The sequence below is a fragment of the Talpa occidentalis genome, unplaced genomic scaffold (genome assembly GCF_014898055.3).
Source record: "Talpa occidentalis isolate TD23 unplaced genomic scaffold, MPIMG_talOcc4v2.1 talOcc4.313, whole genome shotgun sequence".
Classification (NCBI taxonomy): Eukaryota; Metazoa; Chordata; class Mammalia; order Eulipotyphla; family Talpidae; genus Talpa; species Talpa occidentalis.
In genome coordinates, this window is record NW_023603330.1 from 1 (window position 1) to 17,721 (window position 17,721).

At 37.7% G+C, this 17,721-nt stretch overlaps 1 pseudogene; it reads left to right on the forward strand.

Annotated features, from left to right (window-relative positions):
* The first annotated feature begins 4,059 nt into the window (after window positions 1-4,059).
* Window positions 4,060-5,971, forward strand: LOC119256563 (ATP synthase subunit beta, mitochondrial-like; annotated as a pseudogene).
* Window positions 5,972-17,721: the final 11,750 nt, after the last annotated feature.

Here is a 17,721-nt window from a genome sequence, read left to right on the forward strand (position 1 = left end):
AGTCAGACATTAGATGAGACTTTGATTTTTAAATCACAGGTAATAGGAGATGAAGGTCTTAGCTTTTTCTCTGCAGCAAAGAAGTGTATTTTCATTGAAGACCTGCCTCTAGAGACCAGTACAACATGCATAGCATTCAATTTAATTAAATTTTTTTTAAAGTATGTCCTTACTGGGCCTCCCTGCTGGCACAAGGGGTTAAGTAGCAGCACTATGAAGCTATCCACAGCCACTGAAGCATGAGTTCAATCCCTGGCCAGGGAGCTAACCCACATGGCGCAGCAGACCCCTCCTGTTCCCCTCAGAAGTATATTTCAATCAATCTGCCTGTTCTGTTCCCTACTCTGTCTCTGGTGAATCCTCTCACTCCCCACACCTCTGGCCTATACCCCAGTTCATGCATGCATAAATAAACAAATCTTAAAATTTTTTTGGTTAAATATGTCTTTACTAATCATAACCCAGGAAGCTGCTCCCTGTCTCCCTCTCAGTGTGTCTGCTTTATTCTTCCCCTTTTCTTGGCAGAATCCTTTGAACTCCTTCTGCATGAATAGGGGTGACTTTGCTGCCGGTATCTCTACAGTTTGGTGTTCTCTCTACAAACAACCAGTTTAGATTCCAGTGTCTCCCAACCTCACTCCTAAATACTAGGGAGAGAGATCCTAATCAGCAGACTGTGGGTCATGTGAACACTCCAATTAAATGGTTTTACAAACAGGCCAAACAGAGCTCTGTAATGAAAACTACTCTTAGAAAACAGCTCTAATAGAGGGGAAATGTGTTTAGTAGACACTTTCCTAATTAGAAGATAATTTTAACATGGATTGGCTATTGAAACAAAACTATTTTCATTCAGGGTAATCTTATTTATGAGAATTTGAGTTGTAGCTGGTGCATATAATTTTAAGAGAATATGAGCTGACCTAGCGAAAATAGAAAACTAGAGCTCAAAGAATAATCTTACCCTTCTAATGCTGCTCTTTTTAAAACTTGCCCCCAACAAAAATGATTACTCTCAAAGTGTTGCTTACCTTCTCTGAAACTAGTAACCTGAAAAGGGGGGAAAAAAAGTCATTTTGGGCCTCCCTGGTGGCACAAAGGGTTAAGACACAACCTATGAAGCTATTGGCAGCCTCTGCAGCAGGAGTTTGATCCCCAGCCAAGGGAGCAACCCACATGGTACAGCAGACCTCTCCTGACCGGCCCACTGCTCCCCTCAGCAGTGTATTTCAGTCAATAAGCCTGTTCTGTTCCCCACTCTGTCTCTGGTGAATCCTCTTACCCCACACACCCCAGCTCTTGTATGCATAAATAAATAAATCTTTAAAAAAAATCTCATATTGTAACAGAGTGGTCCCCAGGAAAGGGGGAAGTTTCAGGTTTCCTGCACACCCAAAGAAGGGGGGAGCTGAGCAGGGAGAGAAGAAGCTACAGAAGGGACTGAGGAAAGAAGGAGGCAGAATGTAGCCAGAAGGAAACCTGGAGGAGGCACATGGAGCAGAGAGACATGTGAAGAAACTGCGCCTGCCTTTTGGTCATGGACTGGTTGACACAGATGTGGGTTAGAGACCTGTGGGGAGATAACAATGGCAGATTTTATCTTGATTTTGATTTTGCTCTTTTCCTCCCAGACTTGTCTAGTTGTTTCTGATCCTTTTCTGTGTTTCCCTGCCAAAAGGTGCTTTAGACCTGTGGCAGGTTTTTGGGCCTTGCTCTGGGCCAATCCTGTTTTGGTGGACTTTTACCCATGAGGGGATGGGTAACTTTGGGTGCTTGATTTAGAAACTATATTCTTTGTCTTCCTTATATTTTTTTACTAATTGTATTAAGGTTCCATTTCATTAAAGTCTCATACGTTTTGTGTTGATGTGGCAGATGGCAGAACCTATTTAGAGCAGGCAGGTTTGTGGGGTCTGGGGTGCCCCTCTCCTTGCCTGTAACAGATTGCAGGGTGAGCAGAAAACCTGAAACTTCCCCCTTTCCTGGGACCACCCTGTTACAATTTTATGTCTTAAAAACAAAGCTGTGTTTGTGGAACTAAGATTTTATAAACAATAATAAAGCTGGAATACTCCCTTAAACATATTTTAAGTACACAAGCATTACAGGAAAATATTCTTTCTTAAACTCCAGTAAAGCATAGATTTCAGATATAACTTTGATAGTCACAAATCAGAAGTATTCAAAAAATAAGTATTTTATCACCATGCATATTTTCCTGTTCTCTGATGATCCATTTTTCACTCATCACTGAAAAACTTAATAGTCATTTCTATTGGAATTGCAGCATTAAAGAGTGCAAGAGTTTCAAAATTTTAATTATAGCCAAATTACCCTCCAACATTTTCACAGTCCTTGTCAAATTGCCAATTCACACTCCCACTGTAGTGAATGAAAATATCCATTTCCCTACATCTTTGCCAAACTAGATGCATTGAATCTCTTTGTCTTTGTTAATGGGATGCCAGTTGAATTAAATTGTATTCTGGTGGTTATCAATGAATTTGAGCATCATTTCTTTGTTTAATTGTTCTTTTGTATTTCTCTTCTGTGAATTGACTCTAATGATTTGTAGAGGCTTTTATATGTTCTGATATTAATCACTTTTATGTTATATATTATGATAGGAATGTTTTCAAAAAGAATACATTTGAACCTAAAACAAACAAACTTATCCATAAGAAGTTGAGACACTGAGTTAGGAATGTGTAAGGATTTCTTAGGAGACCCTCTGTTCACTGTGAGTTCCACCCTGCCCCAGGGATTGTCCTAGGAGGCTGGAAGTCTTTCTTCTCACACCTAGTGAGCAACTTTCTCCTTGAGCTTGCAGTCTTGGAAAGCGGGGTACTGTTTGTTTCTTGTTCAAGTTGTCTAGAGGGTGGCAGATAGAATAGTGAAAAAGAATATAAAGGAATGCATTTGGGGAGTAACTATGTTGCCATTCACAGAGTTCGCAAGAATGCGAAAGTCTGTGCCCAAACTGTGCCCAAAAGAAGGATGTAGAAATTCTTATAATGAGAATCTGCAATAGTATACCGTTTACCATTGAAATGGTGAGGAGTAAATGCTATGGTGGAAGTTGAAGAGGATCAACAGGCCTCAAAAAAACCTACCAAATTCCCCATGAGAGTACCCTTTGAACATTAGCCAGGTTGAGAACACAAATCAGCTGTGACAGAGGCTATGCCAGCTAAGCAGGAGCTTTCCTGTGCTGGTCCTTTACCTCTCCTTTTTCTCTATCCCGTACACCAGCCGTATTCTAAAACCACAAATGGTAAGAGGTTATGAGGTGAGAAGAGATAAGGAACAAACAGTAGCTAACCATATCCCCTTCCCTAAAGATTATGGGCCCCAAGAATGCAATACAGAGTTGGAGCAGAGGAGGAAAAATCTTATTATAGCATGGTTTGAAGTGTTGATTAATATCTTAAACTGAAATGAGAGTGTTTTGGACTTAACATGAACAAAGCACAAAAAAGTCAAAGGGCATATTGAAACTTCTCCTACTTAAATAATGGGAAGGCTGTCCATGGAGAGACAAAAGGAAAGTTCCTTTTTGTTACAGCCCATATATTATTTGTTAAAACATGTTGCAGATACTTTTCCTCAGTCTGTCTTGATTTTTTTGTTATATGTGTTTATAGACATGATTCTCAACTTTAAGTCATCATATTCATCTGTCACTTAAAAGGTCTTTTAACCCTAAGATGATAAATATGTTCTACTTTTGAAAAAACTCATAGTCCATATTTCGGTTTCCTGAAATTGGTTTTTAGAGACATCTGGAATTCATTTCATGAATATAGCAGTGTCAAACCTCTGAAAAACTGCCTCAGCCAGGGAGAATTGCCTTGCCCAAGATCATTTCCCCTTCCCAGGCACAACCCACATCCAACCACAGACCCATGTGGGACTATATACATACCAGCCCCCTGACCCAGAGCTCTAAAGGAACACCCCAGCCTCACAGCTCCCCTGTGAGGGTCCACTGAAGCCACTAAGACTAAATAGCAGCCCAACATCTCTCTGCTCCTTGCTGCTTCCTTTACATTCTCTCAGGTATTGAGCTAGAGAGCAGCTCCTCGTTGTACTTCCCACCAAAAATCTGTCTCAAAAACTGCTTTAGTGTCCACCCAGACTTTGCCATTTTGGGTCTTGGGGGTCGTGTGGTTGCTGCTCGACCTCTAGGGTCTTCCTGGGACTCTGCCCTTCAACTCCTCTGCCCCAAGCTCAGCTCTTTAGCGGGACTCTCCAGCCGCACTGCAACCTGCTAGAGGCTATGCCACTCAAACATCTCCTTCACCAAAACTAGCGCTGCCACTGGACATCCTTGGTGGATGTCCAATTTGACAAAGGACTTCCATCCATCCTAAATTTCCTGAAGTCCAAGGCAAAGAGAACAGGCTGGTTTTGGAGGTGGCCCAACATTTGGGTGAGATCTTTGTACAGACCTTTGCCATGGGTGGTTCCAAAGACTTGGTCAGAGGCCAGAAAGTCCTGGCTTCTGCTGCATACTCAAAATTCCTTTTGGTCTTGAGATCTTGGGCAGAATCATGAATCTCACAGCAGAACCTATTGATGAAAGAGGTCCTATCAGAACCAATCATTTCCTTCTATTTATGCTGAGGGTCTTCAGTTCATAGAGATGAGTGTTAAGCAGGAAATTTTAATTACTGGTATCAAGGTTATGGACGCGCTGGCTCCTTTTGCCAAGGGTGGCAAAGTTGGGCCCTTTGGTGGTACTGGATTTGGCAAGGTGGTACTGATCATGGAGTTAATCAACAACTCACCAAAGCCCATGGTAGTTAATGTCTTTAAGCTGGTGTTGGTGAGAGGACCCACGAAGGCAATGATTTATACCATGGAATTATTAAGTGTGGTGCTATCAACCTAAAAGATGCTACCTCCAAGGTAGGGCTGGTGTACCATCAAACAAATGACCCACCTGGTTCCTGTTCCTGGGTAGCTCTGACTGGACGCACTGTGGCTGAATATTTCAGAGATCAAGAAGGTAAAGATAGGGTCTCCTTGGTGGAGCACGGGTTAAAATCTCAGCACTATCAAGCTATGGGCAGCCACTGCAGCATGAGTTCAATCTCTGGCCAAGGAGCTGACACACATGGCATAGCAGACCTCTCCTGTCTTGCCCACTGCTCACCTCAGTAGTGTATTTCAGATCTGTCTGTTCTGCTCCCCACTCTGTCTCGGTGAATCCTCTCATCCCCTCCACTCACACACACACATCTGGCCTGGACCCCAATTTCTGTATCCATAAATAAATATTTCTTAAAAAAAGAAGGTAAAGATATACTACTGTTTGTTGATAACATTTCCTTTTTCACCCAGATTGGCTATGAGTTGTCTGTTTTATTGGGCAGAATCCATTTTGCTGTGGAATATCAACTTACCCTGGCCACTGAGCTGGGTACCAGGCAGGAAAGAATCACCACCACCACCAAGGATCTGTCCCCTCTGCACAGGTTATCTATGGGCTTGCTGATGACTCGACTGACCTTGGCCCTACTACCACTTTTGCCCATTTGAATGTTCCCACTGTGTTGTCCTCTGCTGTTGTTGAGCTGGGCATCCTCTAGACTCCATCTCTGGCATCATGGATCCCTACGTTGTTGGCAGTGAGCATTACAATGTTGCCCTGGTGGTGAAAACAATCCTATAGGACTACAGATCCCTCCAGGACATCACTATTATGCTGGTTCTGGGTTAACTCTTTGAGGAAAACAAGTTGACTGTGTCCCGCGCATGGAAAGTACATTTCTTGTCTCAGCCAGTCCAGGTGGCTGAGATCTTCCGAGGTCATATGGGGAAGCTGGTACCTCACAAGGTGACCATTGAAGGACTCCAGCAGATTTTGGCAGGTGATAACGATCACCTCCCAGAGCAGACCTTCTATACAATCGGGCTTGAAGAAGCTGTGGCAAAGGCTGACAAACTGGATGACGAGCATTTGTGAAGGATTCCTCTACCAAACAAGGTTCTCAGCCTCTGTATGCTGCCTCTCTCCTTGCCCCTAATTCAAGAGTTTGACTTTCTCTATAGGCTACATGAGAGCCTTGATTAAAGGCACTGTTTCGTCTGAAAAGTATTTAAGGTTTCCAGTGTAACATACATCCATCGGGGGAAAAAATACTGCTTCAGGGGAAATCTGATCTGCAATGAATATGAAGGAGTTGACTGAATTCATTTTTCTTCAAATATAGAATTCATATCTTAGTATCTGAACAATCTTTTTGATTTAAAATATCACCTTTATCTGATACTGAATCTCCCATTGGACATAGGTTTGCCTTAGCTCTATTCAGTCGATCTGTTCTAATTTGTGTTTTCTAAAATGATTGCCACACTGTTTTACTTCTATAGATTTAGAACAAGTTCTGTTATCGGACAAGTTACTTCTTATTTTTTCATCAAAAGTATATTGACTATTCTTTTTAAGATTTATTTATTTTATGCGTACAAGAACTGGGGTACAGGTCAGAGGTGCCAGGGGGTTCAGGGGATTCACCAAAGACAGAGTGGGGGGCAGAACAGGCGGATCCACTAATATACATTGCTGAGGGGAGCAGCGGGTGAGACAGGAGAGGTCTGCTGTGCCATGTGGGTAGCTCCCTGGCCGGCTGGGGATCGAACTCATGCTGCAGAGGCTGCAGATAGCTTCACAGTGCTGTGCTTAACCCCTTGTGCCACCAGGGAGGCACCATATTGGCTATTCTTTTGTCTGTATATTTGTTTTACCTCTTCTAGATGAAATGTAAATATACTTCCTCAAGTTTATATAAATCTCATATTATAATTCCTATGTGGATGTTATATTGTTCTGAATTTAAGGAATACAGTGAGGAGACTTGAAATATTTAAATACGGAATATTCTCAGATTTTTCAAAATTATAAAAATATTCATGCATTATTTTCCCTTGAGGTTTTTAATTATATCTTTTATACTTAACTCTTGGTACAATTGTTTCTACATGATTTGTAATATTTATTACTGCTTATGGATATATCAAGATTTGTAGGTTAATCTTACACATGACCTTGATAAATTCTCTTAATAGTGCTAATAATAATTTGGGTTATACTCTTAAATTTTCTGGAGAGATGATATCATCTGTAAGTAATGCCAGTTTTGTCCTTCTCTTCTCAATCAATAGATTTAATTTTTTTGATCTATTACAATGACTGTGATCACCAACACAAGAGCATGATAGTAGCTTCCCTTGCTTAAAATTAAAAACTCTAATAAGAATCTCTCCTGTATTTCACCAATATGATTTTTGCTGGGAGTTTTTGGTAGATACCAAATAGCTTAAGTCTGAGTCCTAAGGGTAAGTGGAAGAATGACAGCAAAGAGAGGTGGAGCGATAGTCAGAGAGGCCGATGGGTTTAATTATCCTGAACAGATAGATGGTTGTTAGCAAACAGGAACACAACAATGGCGGTCTTTACTATTTCTTGACTAACTACCTAACTGAAGAAATACATAAGTTGAGTTTTATTAAGAGATTTACTCGGAGTGGAGGAAAGATAAATTCCTCATAGTTAAAGGACTGAATGACTTCCTCACAGGGTGGATGAAATTAGACTTGGCATATCCTGGTGAAATTTCTGAACTTCAAGAATAAATAGGTATTTGTATCAGACTTAAGAAACTAGGAAAATATTACTCGAGGAAAAAGAAAAATATTCATATTGGCACTGTTGCTCCAAGGCAAACAAAAATAAAAACACAAATTTTATACCATTAATCTAAAGAGGGAGAATTTGAAGTTGAAAACCTAATATTATAAAGGAACATTATGTAAGATAAATGGCACGGTTACTGAGAAAGATATATATATTATAAGCCAATGACTATTACTGCTAAATATGCAAAACAAAGACAATTATCAACGCAAGAAAATTTTAATTAAAAAATAGGACTATTGTGAGATATTATAAATACAACTTAAGAATCAGTAAGAATTTATATAGCAAATGGAAAACATAATTAAAAATTGATTTTACGGTATAGCAAATAATTATAGAGAGAAAATATGCAATTTTATCATATGAATGAGACATTAATTAATCATATGATTGGCCACCCAAACTGAACAAATAAAATTTATAAGCCAAATCTTCTGATCATAATCTAGAGCTTAATAAACATACGCCACAAAACTAAACAACTGAAATTATTTAACCTTAATACCAAACGGCCATTGAGTTAATTAGGAAAACAAAGTTAATATGAATGTTCATGGACAGAACTAGAAAGAAAGACACCGCACATCAGTTGAGACATGGTACCAGCAGAATCAGAGAAAAATATATAGGATGACGTGTCTTTATTACCAATAGAGAAAAAGAGCAAAGAAAAAAAAATTCAGTACCTCAGAACACTTACTACATGCTAGAAAATGTTCTGTTCTTTATCGAATATTAAGCTGTTTGCTAAAAATCTTATGAGGTAGATACTATCTTCCTGTTACTTAGAATGAAGGGACTGGCAAACAGAGGTTAAAATGTGGATGAGTATAAGACAGCTAGCAAGTGATGGCACCAGACTTCAAAGCTTAAAAAAAAATATGGTGCCAGTGTACCCCTTAGCCACTAGGCTAATGCTCATCCCGAAGGGGTTAGAAGATCACAAACATAAATGAAAATGAAAAAGGGGGTGAAAAGGGATATAAAGTGAAATTTTAAAAATAGAAAAGATTTTAAAATGTAGCAGAATGGATAAACTGGACCAGTGGATAAAGGAGAAAGTAAAAAAAAAATATTCCCATTAGTGGGGAAATTAACAAACTGAAGGATATCAGTATCATCTAATATTAGGCAGCAATCAAAATGATGATTTAGAGTTCGAAATGGACTTGGAGCCATAACCTCACTATCTTAAAGTGACAAAAGCAAAATGAATACATTTGGACCCGATAGTATCACAGTTCTGTAAACAATGGTAAATACTCTAATGTGTGCATTTATGTATAACTAGATCAAATAGAAAGTAGATGTTTCTGTTGGATCTTCTGGGTACGTAAGGTTGAGATGGACTTAGGAGCACTAGAGGTTTTCAGGTAATAGCAACTGTGAAGGAGAAAATGGGAAAGAGGCAGGATAGAATAGAGAAAACCATAGATCATGCTTTAGCTCTGCCAAGTCTTGGCCAGTCCAATGGGAAGCTCTAGAGAAAAGTTTACCCGTTGAATGAATCCCTTGTTAGGCACAAATGGCCAATCATTGCTGGAATCTGCCCCCAGGAAAGCATAGCATCAACTTATACTCATGAGAGTGAAAAGCCTGGAATCAGTGAGCTAAATATATTCCTTGCAGATGGGTGGTGAGTTCTTTCATGAAGAGATATCCAGACCATGCACCTCTGTGGCTGCACATATACCAGTGTTTTGGTAGAGAGTAAAAATGTGAGATTGGAGGAAAAGGGAGAGGGAGGTAGCAAGAAGGAAAAAGGTGCTTTATTATTCCCTTGATTTGTTGACAGAGTAACCACTTATCCCAAACAAAAATGAGTTTCACTTGTTTATCATCTTCATAAAAATGAAATTATATATTCTTTAGCAATTTGCTTTTTTTCCCTCAAAACTTAGGTTCACGGGTGAACTGGTGGTAGGAATTTTATGGGGCATACACAGTGATGTAAAAGATATACATAGAAAAATTAATTAAAAAAATTTATGTTCTAATATTCATCCATGCTGATGAGCTGAGTTGTTCATTTTCACTGCTGTATAAGCTTCCAGTTATGATTATATTATAATTTATTATTACCATTCCTGTTGACAGACAAGTGTGCTGCTTTCTCTTTGGGGCTATTTTTATTTTTATATCCAAAGTTGGAGTTGTTTGGTCACTGGCTATGCTCATGCTTCATTTTACCAGTTAATGTCAAATAGATTTACTTCTTCCTGTATGTTTGATTACTATGACAGGGAAACTTTAAAAATAAATGTAGGAAGGCCTCCCCGGTGGCGCAGCAGGTTGAGCGCAGCGCTGTGAAGCTGTCCACAGCCTCTGCAACACGGGTTCGATTCCCGGCCGGGAGATGCCACATGGCAGGGCTCCCCTCAGCAGTGTATTTCGGTCCATCTGCCTGTTCTGCTCCCCGCTGTCTCTGGTGAATCCTCTCACCCTTCCGCTTCTCTGACCTATACCCCAGTTCTTGTATAAAAATAAATAAATCTTTGAAAAAAATAAAAATAAAAATAAATGCAGGAAAATATGATTCTTTTAAAGGGGAAACAGATTCCATTCAGTAAAACAAGTGAACGTGATAATTTGTTATAACTGTCAAATAAAATAGTTATTTAATTGTGATTTTAAATAAATGCCATTTTTAAAAAATGATAATTATCTTAAGGAGAATGGAGAAATTGAGAGACCGGTAACTACATTCATTCATCTGACAAATATTTATTAAGCTTTTACTGTTTTCAGACCCTATAAACGTATAAATGAAAAACTGTTTCTTTAGTTGTGAAATTCAGCAAGTCCTGGGATTAAAGTTTAATTATTTTTAAGACAGTGAAAAAAGGTGCATGTTGCTGTTTACCTTTTATCTTTATGCTACATTTTATATTTATATATGATAGACTGTATATATATAATTTATATACTAAACATCATTTTAAATATTTGCTAAGATGAAATATTAAAAATTATACAAAAAATAAAAACAGGGATTCTGTCCTCTAGAAATAGTACCTTGAAGGTACCCGAGTAATTAGTGTATTTGTATAATAAAGACTAACTTAAAGTGAATAAAAGGCATGAAAATGGAACACTGAAAAGATTCCAGTTTACAAGAATTAACGGCGAGCGTACGTACTGTATCGCCATCTAGTGGCAAGAATCGTAAAACCAATTAAGAGAACCGTTTTGGAACCTGGTCCGCTATGGGGAATCCACCATAGAAAGAGATTTTCTCTTTGTTTTTGGCAAGTATGCACGAGAGTGAGAAGTGTGAAGAGTTAGTGTAACAGCTTTCCTTAGTTAGACCCTAAAAGAAAGATGTGTATTTCAAATCAGTGAGATTCAAAAGGTATTTGTGCATCATTTCATTTGGTGGAAAAATTATTTTGGTATCATTTGACTTTTTTTTTTTAAATCACAACAAAGGTATTTTTTGTTTGCAATTTAGTTTTCTTTTAAATTAAAATATGAAATTTATTAATAATTTGTATTTAAATATGAAGGTGTAGGACATTTTTCCTATCTTTTTATTTTCCTGGTTTCAATAGCAATTAGAAGAATGAGTATTATATTTAGTGAATATCTTCAATTTGAAAAAGTAAAGTAAGAATAAATTCTTGGGCCCCCTTGGTGGCCTAGGGATCAAGTTTCAGGACTATCATGCTATTACCACAGCTGCCTGAGTTCCAACCCCTGGCCAGGGAGCTAGCCCACATGATGAGGCAGACCTCTCCTGTCTGCCAATGCTCCCCTCAGCAGTGTATTTCAGTAGATCCACCTGTACTGCTCCCCACTCTGTCTCTGGTGAATCCTCTCTCTCCAGCACCTCTGGCCTACACCCCATTTCTTCTATAAATAAATAAATAAATAAATCTTTTAAAAAAGAATAAATTTGCATTTTAAAGGTTATTTTGACATCATATGAAGAAGTCACCCCAACAAGGAGATGTATAGGCTATAAACTTGTTCTGTTCTTGACCTTAATGTCTATGTGTGTTATCAATATCAAACTATCAATGAAAGCTTTAGAAGGCGGGTTGTTTGTCTGCAGCAAAGAACAATGTGGAAATGTTTGGTATGTTTTAGCTGGGTGCAGAGTTAAAGTATTCACACTCTACATTCTCGGGACGCTATTATTTCATACAAAACCCTTTTCTTTATCTCCCTCCACACCAATATTTCACTCTACACTTCATTCAACTTCTCGTTTTCACCCCAAATTCTTTTTTTTTAAAGATTTATTTTATTTATTCAAGAACTGGGTTCAGGCCAGAGCACAGGAGGGTGAGAGAATTCACCAGAGACAGATCAAGGAGCAGAACAGGCAGATGGACCGAAAACACTGCCTGAGGGGTGCAGCAGATGAGGCAGGATAGGTCTGCTGCGCCATGTGGGTAGCTTCCTGGCCAGCTGGGAATCAAACCATGCTGCAGAGGCTGCGGACAGCTTCACAGCGCTATGCTCAACTTGCTGCGCCACTGAGGAGGCCCTACCCCAAATTCTTTTTTAGGATCCTTCTTTTGCTGTTTCTGCCTCTAGTTCCTTATGTTTGACTGCTACATAGCATCCATCACTTTTTTTTTTTTTTGTCTTCCAGTAATTTCAAGTACCAAAAGCCTGGAGGTTTAATTGGTCGAAAGCCTCCACTCTGCCCTATTTTCCAGGAGTGGAGTTTGAAAACTCCACCATTTTTTCTAGTAGCAGACATCCAGGTTCTCACTTACCCTTGGTGCTGCAAGTAGTACTTGGTGTAATCCTCAATGCATACCCTCATAAAGAAATTTCCCTAGTTTATATTGCTAAGGCTATTTTTAGGGATTTTACACATAAACTTTTATAAAATGATGAATTATTTCTCTTCGGAATGCTGTGTGTGCAAACTTGTAAACAGAGTGCAAGAGTGTTCTGTTTTTTCATAGCCTTGTTAACACTTGTTGTAATATGATGGAGGTGGGTGTGGGTGTACCAACAAGATAAGGAGGTGGTACCAGCATCTAGTGGGTGGAGGCCAAGTATGATATTAAACTCCCACAATGTATAAATAAACTTGCACCCCATAAAAAGTATTATCTGATCCATAATGGCAATACTGCTGAATATACTGATTGATTTTTTTTTTTTTAGGAATTAGTTAAATAACTGTATGAAAGTCTAGTCTTGAGGGAAATCTGCTAGCTTGCCTTCCCCACCCCTGCTCTGGCTCATGCTCACACACACACATACACACACACACACGATATCACACACTAAGTTCCCTTTCACATGTTTGTACTGATGATGGAACCTGATCCATAGACACTTGATTTTATTATCGCAATAATAACAAAAACTAATGTTTATACAGACCTTTAAATGAATCAAAATTTTCTCATGTGTTACCACATTTATTTTTTTTAAGATTTATTTATGTATGCATACAAGAACTGGGATATAAGCCAGAGGTGTGGTGGCGGGGCAGGGGGCGGGGTGCGAGTGGTGAGAGGGTTCACTAGAGACAGAGTGGGGAGCAGAACAGGCAGATCTACTGAAATACACTGCTGAGGGGAGCAGCAGTAGAGGCAGGAGAGATCTGCTGTGCCATGTGGGTTGCTCCCTGGCCAATCAGGGATGGAACTTGTGCTGCAGTGTCTGGAGATAGCTTAATAGCACTGTCTTTAACCCCTGCACCACCAAGGTGGCCCTGTTACTGCATTTAAACCTTGTTTCTTGATGCTGTCACAGAGAGGTCATTTCAGGGTAAAGCCCATTACTCTTTCCAGGTAATATTCAAATTCATTTATCGAGGAGTCTTTGCAATAATCTGTGATCCCACAGAGGACACATAAGTAAATTGATTCTCAGAACCAACCTTCAAAAGCCTATTGTCCTCTGGAGTAATTGACAAATTATTAATGATTCTGGGTTATATATCCAATTAAATGTTTGGCAGCAACCAAAAGAAAATTAAATTAACTTGTTAATATGAAATGGTACAATATTCACTCTTTGATTTTTTCATTTTAGAAAAATCAAAACAAAAAATTACTATTAAGAAGGAAGATATTTTCTGTTAGATTTTCTTAAGTATACATAGCCATATTTATTAGATTGGAAGAGGAGTATAAATTTTCCCCAAAATTTCTCATTTGATTATAATTACACCATTTTTTTCAGCTACCACTCGGTGCTAATAATTTCCTAACATATTTGTCCACTGTTTGGAATCCTAGTGCCAATTCCCTATAACCATCTCAATTTCAACATCACTATACCCTCTTAGTTCCCCCGTGGACTCACAATCCTATTCACCCCCTACCTATTTGTTCTATTTCTCTATTTTGGTATATAATAACCTTAGATTACTCACCAATTCTTTCCCTTCAGTCACTTTCTAAAGTAGATCTCAAAAATCTCAGTAATTGTACTTTTTTAAGTTATTTTTTAATGACTTCTAATTATGAAAAAGATATTTTCCAGTTAAATAATTTTAAAGTGAACAATTCAGTGCTGCTAATTACAATCACAACATTGTATAATCCTCACTATTATCTATTTCCAAAACATTTTCATCACCCCAAACAGAAACTCTACCCATTAAGCAATAAATTCCCATTTTCCCCTTCCTAATCCCTAGTATTCTCTAGTCTATATTCTGTACCTATGAAACTTTCCTGGTATAGATATTTCATAAGTGTGGAATCTATAGTATTTATTTCTTTGTGTCTGGCTTATTTCATTAGATCAGTGATTTAAAGTTCATTTATGTTACACCATGTATCCGAATTCATTCCTTTTATGGCTGAATAATATTCCATTGTGTATATGCACACCATATTTTGCTTTCCATTCATGTGCTGATCTACACATAGGTTGTTTCTACCTTTTAGCTATTTGAATAATACTATGAACATTCACATACAAGCTTCTGTTTTAGTCTGTGTTTTCACTTATAAATTTGGGGTCATATGATTATTCTATAACTTACTGAGGAAGCTCCAAACTGTTTTTTACAATAGCTGCACCATTTTACAGCACTACCAATAATGCACAAGTGTTTCAGATTCTTAGATATCACGTTGGTATTTACTATTATTATTTAAATTGTGATAGAATGCATAGAACATAAAATTTACCATTTTAACCATCTTAAGTGTTCAATTTTGTGGGTAAATACAGAACTCTATTCGTCTCGCAAAACTGAGCACCTGTATCCATTCAATAATAACCACCCTTTTCCCAGCCTCTGATCCTGGAATCACCATTTTACTTTGTCCTTATAATTTTTTTCACTCTAAGTACCTCATGTAAACGGAATCAAGCAGCATCTGTCTTTTTGTGACTAGCTAATTTTACTTAGCAGAATGTCCTAAAGCTTCATCTGTAGTAGCATATATATGAATTTCCTTTCTATTTGAAACTGAATAATATTGTATTATACATATATATGGTATTGTGTTTATCTATTCATCCAGTCAATAGACACAGGGATACTGACATCTTTTGACTACTGTGAATAATGCTGCTATGAATATGGGTGTAGAAATATCTCTTTGAGATTCTACTTTCAATTTATTTGCATGTGTAGTAGGAAATGGAATTCCTGGATCATGTGGTAATTCTATTTCTAATATTTAGAGGTACTGCCACAATACCTCTATTTTTTTGTTTTGTTCACTGTATTTTTGATGTCATATTCACTGCATCATTGCGAATCCAATATTATGAAGCTTAACCCTGTTTTGAGAGTTTTGTAGTTTCGGTTCATCTACCTAGAGCTAATGTTTAAGTTTTCATCCACTTTGAGCTAATTTCCATATATAGTATAAAGGATTCAATTTCATTCTTTCGCACATGGATGTCTAGTTTTCTTAATGTCAATTGCTGAAAAGATTATCTTTTCTTCAATGAATGATCTCAGCTTTAGTATTGCATTTCAACATGTTTTTTTGAGTCATTCCCTCCTCATGTTTTCTTACTGTTCATATGTTGACTTGAGCTTCAGATATGTATGGCTGACCTGGAATATTTCATCAAAATGTAAAAAAAAAAAAAAAAGTGAACATTTTTCAGCATTCTAAAAAGATGAGTATACTTTATAGGAACAAGGAAATGGTACAGACACTTATTTCAATGTTATTTGCACATATATCAAAGGATTTATATATTTTTGAGAATTATGATTTTTAAGTAATATTAATATTTTAAAGTCAACCATGGAAGAGATTTCTCACCCTTCAGAGATAATAAAGTTACTGGACAGAGGAATAAATGATAGAATTTTTTGAAAACCTATGGAAAATTTTGGAAGAGACTTTCACTTAACTCCATAGTTTATAGTTTTTATGGAATACAGCTGCAATGAGGAATCTGCAGATATTACTATAATTATGATGGTAAAACTGGAGAGTTTTCTTGATACAATTAAATAATATTTCATGAACAAAACACTGAACTCCAAGTCTTAGCTGACTTGATGCAACAGATTCGAGCATAGAAATCTCTAGTAAAAATCATTTGAGTTAAAAATGTGTAGTTCATGTGGCAGCAACTCCATTGATCCAAATTGATTAAAATCATAATTGTTAGTTACAGAGGAAGTAGTGGGAAGTCAAGTATCAGTATTATAAGTTTTAAATACATTAACTAATTTAGTGTTATTAAACTACTTTACAGATCAATGAACAGCTGTACCAAGAAATAGGACAACTGTACCATTGGCTCATGGTTCATAAAAGATCATCTTGGGATTTGAACCCACGAACTCTTCGCCCTTACATTCATAGGACCAGTTCACTATAAAGCTCATTTAGAAAAGATAGTATATTCCCCAACAAAAACACATTTTAAAATTTATTTTTATTTTCATTTTTTCATTTTTTACATTTTAAAAGGACACAGTTGAATGAAACCCCTTTGCTAATGATTTCTGGGATTGAATATGAAAAATATATAAATATACAGCAGTCAGAATTGTTCCCAGAAGAATTCTACTTCAATTCTATATTCTATTCCCATTTCTAATTATTCTGAGGTACATTCCTCCAGGGCTTGGTCTGATTTTGTTTCCAACTTCTAAAGTGTTCCTTGATGGTGCTTTAAAATATTTAACAATGGGAGTATTTGAATTTTAATTTGAGAAACTTGAAAACCAAACCCTTTAACACTAAATAGCTGTTATTTTAACTTATTGGATAGGTTAAAACACATTTAACGTCCCTAAATTATATCACGTGAGTCACTTTCTATTTTACTTGATAAAAAGGAAAAAAAAAAAAAAAAAACCAGTCCTACAGTTGGTACAAAGTATTACAGTTAAAAGGGAACTGAAAAGTCATTAAGGGATGTTTTTAATAGCTCAAAACTAGTAACAATCCAAATGTAAGTAATATAATGGGTGAATTGTTAAAGGCTCATGGATGCATTATTATACATGGGAAAGAATTAACTGCTATTAAAACCACACACCATGTCATGGATGAATCTCAAGCACAATGTTGAGTGAAAGAAGTGAAATGCTGGGCCTCCCCGGTGGCGCAGCGGTTGAGCGCTGGGTTTGCGAAGCTGCCCGCGGCCTCTGCGGTGCCGGTTCAATCCCCGGCTGCTCCCCGGCCACTGGAGGAGGGTCCCACATGGCACGCAGACCTCTCCTGCCATCCACTGCTCCCCTCAGCATTGTACTTTGGTCCTTCTGCCTGCTCTGCTCCCCGCTCTGGCTCTGGTGAATTCTCTCACCCTCCTGTGCTTCTGACTGTACCCGGTGCTTGTATAAATAAATAAATAAATCTTAAAAAAAAAAGAAGTGAAATGCTGAAAAATACATGCTGTAATATCCCATTTATCTGAAGTTCAAAATGAATCAATAGTATCAAAAATAAACATCATAAGGGGACTAAGTGTCAAGTGAACAGACACAGGGTGTATCTGAAGTTCTGGCAATGTTCTTTTTCTTAACTTAAGTGCTGGTGATACAAGTGTGTTTATTTTGTGAAAACTCAGCATGCTCTGCTCTTGATCTGTGCATTTTTCTATGTGTA